Raw genomic sequence first — 8,473 nt, 5'->3', positions numbered from 1 at the left:
TAACCCATAGTCACCTTTGTCTGTCTAGGGGTCCTTTACCTTTTACTCTTCTAGGGATGGTCAAACCTCTCAAACTTCCTAATTCTCTCTCTCTCCCCCCCCCTTCCCCAGTTTTAAGTTTGTACCTTTTCTGCACCAAAACGTGGATTAAAAAAAAAGTTTGCGCAAAATTTCCCATGCATTTCTGCGAACATTTTCCCCGAATATACACATGATGGGTTGTATGCAACATTAGTTCTGCTCAGAGTAGATTCATGGAAAATAATGGGCGTGACTCACTTGTGTCTATTCATTTCAGTGAGTCTACTCTGAGTGTAACTTTGATGCAACTCTTTTTGCATGCAATTCTATAGCAATTTATTTCATAATATGTATAGAGTGCTTAGCATTAACAAGCCATCTCAAAGTGGTTTATAATATACAAATTTAAATACGTTTAAAAATCAGTACAAAAAAGCGAAATAGGCTGCTGCTTCTGGGTAAATTCTTCATCCTCGTGCTGCTCCTATTGCCAGGGCTGAAAAGCAGAGGATCCAACAGATGAGATAGGGGAACCGTGGGCCTACAGACTCTTCTGGCTGCCCCTCCATGGCTCGCTAGGGGTGACCACCCACTGTGTCTCATGACGTCACAGTTCACAGTGCCACCTGTCTGCGGCCATGCAAACTGCAGCCTGACAACAACCTGACATTTTTATTCTATGTTAAGATATTGCTTGGCTCAGAATGTTTCCCCAGATGTTTGCTGCTGATTCACCTGTCTTCTTACAACCAGTCAGGATGGGACACTTTTGCCTATCACTGACTCTGGTTCCACCTGCTGTTGGTCTCCCTGCCTTCTGCCCTCTCAGTCCCATTGGACACCAGCCAACCTTGTCTTAGGTAAAGGTAAAGGTAAAGGGACCCCTGACCATTAGGTCTAGTTGTGACCGACTCTGGGGTTGCAGCGTTCATCTCGCTTTATTGGCTGAGGGAGCCGGCGTACAGCTTCCGGGTCATGTGGCCAGCATGACTAAGCCGCTTCTGGCGAACCAGAGCAGTGCACGGAAACGCCGGAGTGGTACCTATTTATCTACTTGCACTTTGATGTGCTTTCGAACTGCTAGGTTGGCAGGAGCAGGGACCGAGCAACGGGACCTCACCCCGTCACAGGGATTCGAACCACTGACCTTCTGATCGGCAAGTCCTAGGCTCTGTGGTTTAACCCACAGCGCCACCTGCATCCCTTTTGTCTCAGGTACAGGGGTGCTAACTTGAATAAAATATTGGAGGGGTCTCCAGGTAAGCTCTGCCCTGCATAATTGATCACACACACACCCCATTTGAATGGCAATGCCCATCAACTTTGGAGGGCCCTCAAGTATTTTATTTTGGGGGCCAAAGGGACCTTGGCCTCTAGGACTTGGCTCCTATGTTCAGGCTTAAGAAATTGGAGACTAAACAGCCCATTAAAGTCCAGGAATTGGCTCAACAAAATTTCCTTCCTTCCTTTCACTATCGACTCCATCTTGAAGCTGCTAGGCTCCACCCATGGGGCAACACATCCTGTCAGGACCCAGCTGGCTACACCTCTGGCAGTCATTGTGAAATCAAAAGTTGACAGTCGCCTCATTTAATACTCATCAAGCAACCCTGTAACAGCGAGTTCCGATGATATGATGTCATGCATTCCTCAAACCGTGCCTGGCAAAGTAGTTACTCTCTGACATGCCTTAAGGTTTCAAAATATGATGGTGGAGATAATGGGGAGCTGCCTCCCCCAATTTCCCTCTCTGACTGGTTCACGAAGATGTAGAAATTGCATATTTTCGGCTTCTCTCCATGTGTGTGGGGGTGTGTGAAACTGCACAGTGTTTAGATGCAGCAAGAATGGAAAACCTCAAGTCCATGGGTCAAATGTGGCCCTCCAAATATATCTATCCGGCCCTCAGAACCACCCTCCCAAGCCACACCCTCACCAACCCTTGAGTATTTTGGCCTGGCTGGAGATATGTCGTCTTGCTTGCCTGGATGAAGGATAAAGAGAAAAGTGTGTGTGTGTGCAGAAAATAGCATACTATGCAAATGTAAAAAAATCACATTGGTAAAAAATTCACAAAGGTAAAAATTCACCCCTGGCTTGTGGCCCTCAGAAGGTTGGAATGTGGCCCTCGGGGTTGAGAAGGATTCCTCACCTGCTGAAATACAGGCCTGATTCATTGTCAGCCTTTCTCTGAAGATTTATGTATGTATTTATTACATTTATATCCCAACTTTCCGTCACGGAATTCAAGATGGCATTTTGTCCTTGCAACAGCCCTGTGAGGTGGGTTAGGCTGAGAGGCAGTGACTGGCCCAAGGCCCCACCCAATGAGCTTTACCCTGGTCTTCCATGTCCTAGTCTAGCACTCTAACCGCTACACCACACTGTCATTTCCTTCTTTCCCAGGGAGCTCGCTGAGTCTCCCCCTTTCTCCTTCTTTGTGTATCAGGGGTTTGTGTCTTTGTTTTTACATCAAAATGGCCACATTCACACCATACATTGCAGCTCAGGGAGGGGAAATGGGTGTCTCCTAACAACTCTCAGGGAGGGACGCGGGTGGCGCTGTGGTCTAAACCACAGAGCCTAGGACTTGCCGATCAGAAGGTTGGCGGTTCAAATCCCTGCGATGGGGTGAGCTCCCGTTGTTCGGTCCCAGCTCCTGCCAACCTAGCAGTTCGAAAGCACGTCAAAGTGCAAGTAGATAAATAGGTACAGCTCTGGCGGGAAGGTAAACGGCGTTTCCATGCACTGCTCTGGTTCGCCAGAAGCAGCTTAGTCATGCTGGCCACATGACCCGGAAGCTGTACGCCGGCTCCCTCGGCCAGTAAAGCGAGATGAGCGCCGCAACCCCAGAGTCGGACACAACTGGACCTAATGGTCAGGGGTCCCTTTACCTTTACCTAACAACTCTCAGCACCCTTAACAAACCACAGCTCCCAGAATCCTTTGCGGGGCTCCATGACTATTTAAAGTGGTATCATTGCACTATAAACAGGCTCCCCCCCAAAAAATAAGATTATGGGAGCTCTCCTTTCTTCAGGGAGCTGAGAACTGGCCCCCCTATATCCCTCAGAGGGCTACAAATCCCAAAAATCCCTGCGAAGAGGGCTTGATTCTTAAACCACTCTGGGAATTGTAGCTCTGCAAAGAGAACGGGGTGTGTGTGTGTGTGTGTGTGTCTCCTAACAACTCTCAGCGACCATAACAAACAACAGCTCCCAGAATTCTTTTATTTGGGGGGGGAGGACACCCCTGGCTGTTGTTTAAAGGGATATTATTGTGCTTTGAATGCATGGTGTGAATGTGGCCTTGAAAATTTCAAAATATGATGTGGTTCAGAAATTTGAATAAATAAATATTGTGAGAGGGGAGGCAACGCTGTCACAAGCAGTTGGCCATTATTCACTGGGGAGCTGGTGCGTGACACATGGCCTCACTTATCCTCTGAGTCCCACAGCACGTGCCTCTGTTCCTCCAGCCAAAGGTAGTTCCTTCCGGGGTTGGAAAGCTGTGACGTCCTCGCCTTGTCCCAGTTCTCCGGAAATCTATTATCTACCCTTGGCGATGGCATGGAGCTCGACTGGCCCGGATTAGCATATGGGTGAGCGAGACAGAGTTATGCGCGTGTGGGCACACGAAACAGGCCGGGCCGGTGTTCCTTGCTGCTGGTGTTCCCAGAATCCCGGGTCATCTGAACGTGTTAGGGCTCAGCAACAGGAGGCTGGCGATGGTTTGCAAAAACTAAAAAAAGCCCCTGTTATTGCAAGCCTCCACAGAAGGAAGGAATGTGTGTCAATCAATCAGCGTTTGCTGTTGCCGACAGGCCGGGCTTGATCATGACAGGGGGCGAGGAACAACAATGAAAAATGTAGGAAGCTCTCTTCTGATAATGGGGCTTGTTGGTTTAAGAACATAAGGACGGACCCTCCAAGTGCCCCTATTTTCCAGGGAATTTCCTGGATTTACAGAATCCGTCCTGGTTTCTGATTTGATCCTGGAATGTCCCACTTTTCCTTGTTGATGTTTAGTCGTGTCTGACTCTTCGTGACCCCCTGGACCAGAGCACGCCAGGCATTCCTGTCTTCCACTGCCTCCCGCAGTTTGGTCAGACTCATGCTGGTAGCTTCGAGAACACTGTCCAACCATCTCATCCTCTGTCATCCCCTTCTCCTTGTGCCCTCCATCTTTCCCAACATCAGGGTCTTTTCCAGGGAGTCTTCTCTTCTCATGAGGTGGCCAAAGTACTGGAGCCTTAGCTTCAGGATCTGCCCTTCCAGTGAGCCTCAGGGCTGATTTCCCTCAGAATGGATAGGTTTTCCTTAAAGGTAAAGGGACCCCTGACCATTAGGTCCAGTTGTGACCGACTCTGGGGTTGCAGCGCTCATCTCGCTTTACTGGCCGAGGGAGCCGGCGTACAGTCATGCGACCAGCATGACTAAGCCGCTTCTGGCGAACCAGAGCAGCACACGGAAACACCGTTTACCTTCCTGCCGGAGTGGTACCTATTTATCTACTTGCACTTTGAGGTGCTTTCGAACTGCTAGGTTGGCAGGAGCAGGGACTGAGCAACAGGAGCTCACCCCATCGAGAGGATTCGAACTGCCAACCTTCGGATCGGCAAGTCCTAGGCTCTGTGGTTTAACCCACAGCACCACCCGCGTCCCTCCGTTTTCCTTAGGTTGTCCCTATTCTCACTGGAGAAATGTTGAAGAGTTAATGTGACCCCCAAGCCAAGCATATAAAGCACCTCTGTAGAGTGGTACCTCGGGTTAAGTACTTAATTCGTTTTGGAGGTCCATTCTTAAACTGAAACTGTTCTTAACCTGAAGCACCACTATAGCTAATGGGGCCTCCTGCTGCTGCTGCACCGCTGCTGCACTTTCTGTTCTCATCCTGAAGCAAAGTTCTTAACCCGAGGTACTATTTCTAGGTTAGCGGAGTCTGTAACTTGAAGTGTCTGTAACCTGAAGTGTCTGTAACCCGAGGTACCACTGTATAGGTTTTTAAAAAATGTTTAATGCTTTATGATGTTTTTATATATGTTGGAAGCTGCCTAGCTGCCCTGAGCTGGGGCAACCCAGTCAGATGGGCGTGGAATAATAATAATAATAATAATAATAATAATAATAATAATAATAATAATAATAATAATAATAATAATAATAAAAGATGGAAGTTCTCATTTTCATCGGAGAAATGTTGAAGGGCATGTAAGACGATCCCTGTCTGATCAGGCCAGTGGTCCGTCTAGTCCACTTTGTCACCACAGCAATCATTTCCCCTTGGGGTGCTGGACTAGGACTTAGGAGAGAGCTGGGTTCAAATCCCAGCTTGGCCTTGAAGCTCGCTGAGTGAGACCTTGCCACAGTCTGTGCGTCTCAGCCTGGCCTACCTCACAGGGCGGTTGTGAAGATGAAATGAGAAGAGCAGAACCATGTATGTCACCTTCAGCTCACTGGAATAAAAGGTGGACCCTAAGTGCAATTTTGATGAATGAATGAATAAAACAACCTGAGATGCGTTGCCAGGTCTCGCAAAACCTACGCAATGTTAATTTGATTTTTTCCTTTTTTTAAAGTGTGACATGTCAGAGTCAAAACACTGGGCCTCTCGGCAGCGGATAGGGGTTGTTGCTTTGTACGCCGAAGGATCTTTCCGGTAATTCTTGTCCGGCCACCTCTGCTGCATTCCAGCGTTATCTCTCTGTGGGCCAAAGGAGCAAAACATAGCCTTATTACTATTATTGTCAAATAACTTAGCTGTTTTACAATGCTACTTAATACTGAGTCAGGCAATTGGTCCATAAAGCCCAGGAATGCCTAAGCAAGGCCTGAGGGGGAACTTCCTGAGGCTCTCCTCAGTGATGGGGGCGGGGGGAGAAATCGGATCCAGGTTTCAGCCAAATCTATCAAATCCTCACTTTCAGAAACGAAAAGACAGCTATCCGTCAAAATTCGCACTTCTCTGAATTTTGCTATGCGGTCCATCATCAATCAAACCATATTGACAAAAATGTATCTAATGGGGAAATTGTCTGTATTCGTTAATTGATTGATTGATTGATTGATTTCCATCCCAGCTTTTTCCCCCTCAAGGAGCTCAAAGTGACATACAGTGGTACCTCTGGTCAAGTACTTAATTCGTTCCAGAGGTCCGTTCTTAACCTGAAACTGTTCTTAACCTGAAGCACCACTTTAGCTAATGGGGCCTCCTGCTGCTGCCGTTCCACCGGAGCACGATTTCTGTTCTCAGACTGAAGCAAAGTTCTTAACCTGAGGTAATATTTCTGGGTTAGCAGAGTCTGTAACCTGAAGCGTATGTAACCCGAGGTACCACTGTACACAGTTCTCTCCATGCCATCTGAAAGGTAGGTTAGGCTGAGAGGCAGTGGTTGGGCCTGAGATCGTACCCAGTGAGCTTCATGGCTGAGTGGTGGTTTTCAAACTCCAATCTCCCTCTCGGGTCCTAGTTGAGCACTCTAACCACTGCACCACCGCTGCCTCTTTCCCCCCTTCCTTCTGATATCTGCCTCTTGTGCTGGTCTAGAAGGTGGGACACATTGGTCTACATTTAGAATGAGTGTGTAGCCAGCACAGCCAGTGGTCAGGTATAGGGATGGAAGGGAAATTGTTTCGGTTCCAACTTAAAGTCAAACCTCCTGATTCACCCGAAGCAATGCATGAATCGAATTGTGGCCGACCTTTGAAATTTGTGCTTTTGCAGTGCAATTCTGCAGCTGAGTCATGCATACCAAAAAGTCACCCATGAGACCAAAGTGTGCATCTGTTAGTGGAAGTAACATGTCAACTATGCATTGTATTACCGAAAATTGCTTTGCAAAAATGCAAAAAAAAAAGCATGCAAAATTGTGTATGCCAGGAGTCATGCACAAAAAATGAATTCTTCAATTCAAGCTGATGAATTCTCAGAAAGGCTTTTTTTGTGGGGAGGGTGTGGATCTGCAAACTGATGTGCAGATGCGGAGAACTGAACTGAATAATGGGGAAAAGGAGGAACGGATTTGCCCATTCCCGTTCCCAAAGCAGTCTATAACAAACTGAGCTGCTCAGGATAAACCAGTAAGATATTGGACTGAACCTTCACCGCTTCTGCTAAAGCAGTGTTCAAAAACAGGAAGGACTGGAGGAGGCTGGTGACTTGGGGAGGAGCACAGGAGTGTGTGTGTGTTTGTGTTTGTGTGTGTAGTGGTGGGGGGTCGGTGACCACATTTTTCCAATAGCAGGTAAGTGACTGCTGTAGACTGAACTAAATGTGAGTGGATTTGGGATTATGAGCTTGCAGAGTCGGAGTGGGGGAAAGCTGCAGTTTAGCATCGTCATTTGAGAACACTGAAAAATAACTCTCCATTTGATACTTCGCTCTGAGGTCATTAACACTGAAGTGCAGCTGATTACGAAGCTGCTAACGACAACAAAACAGTATATGGCACAAAAACAGAAATATAACCCCATCCCCATATCTGATTGGCTAAGGAAAACCTGGCAAACTATCTTAACGATAAACCTTACACATAAGAAAAACACAATATGTAATACTCGGGAAAGCACATTTGTTGAGAAGTGGGCCTTTTCTGGAATGACAATGTAAATGATTGCATTATCTCACGGAGCTATAGCCTTTTTTGTTATATTATCCCTCCCCTCCCACATGCCATTTTCTTTCCCCCATGTTCTATTGCATTTGTTTTCTTTGTATTCATTCATTCATTTGATTTATTTATTGAATTTATATTCTGCCCTATACCTGGAGGTCTCGGGGCAGCTCATAGAACAAAACCAGAACTCAAAACCACAAAATATATAATCAAAATAAAAACAATAACCCAATAACACCCTCTCCCATAAAAAACCCACATTTTAAAAGGGCATATGTCAATCAAATCAACCAAAGGCCTGGTTGAAAAGGAACGTCCCACAGACGGGGAGCCACCGCAGAGAAGGCCCGTTCTCGTGTTGTCACGTTCTTGTGCAGTTTTCTTCTTAGGAAACAAGGGTGTTTGATATATAAAACAGTTTGGAATTGTGATAATATAGCAATTTAGCATCAATCAATTTATTGTTTAGAAAAGGAAGATCTCGAGGCAGTGAGGAAAGGATGAGTGTAGGGGGGGCCGTCCCCTGCCCCATTCTTGGGAAGGTTGGTAAATATTGTGGATCTCTAACGGGCTGGGCATTGAAGCCAGGCACTGATTCTTCTACAAAATAAAAATATTTTCCCCAACAAACGTTTCATGATGCGTAATTCCTTCTATCGCTGATGGTTAAGTCATGAAAATGGCAGGGGGTTGGACTCGATAGCCCTTGTGGTCTCTTCCAACTCTATGATTCTATGATTCTAGGATCCTTCTGCAAGAGGGAGATATCGACTGGCTTGGGGAATCCTGAGGTTTACAGATGTTGAAATCTATTTAGGGAGAAATGCTAAGGGGAGG

This window comes from Podarcis bocagei (assembly GCF_964188305.1).
Source record: "Podarcis bocagei genome assembly, chromosome: 16".
NCBI lineage: Eukaryota > Metazoa > Chordata > Lepidosauria > Squamata > Lacertidae > Podarcis > Podarcis bocagei.
This window is presented reverse-complemented; position numbering follows the sequence as displayed.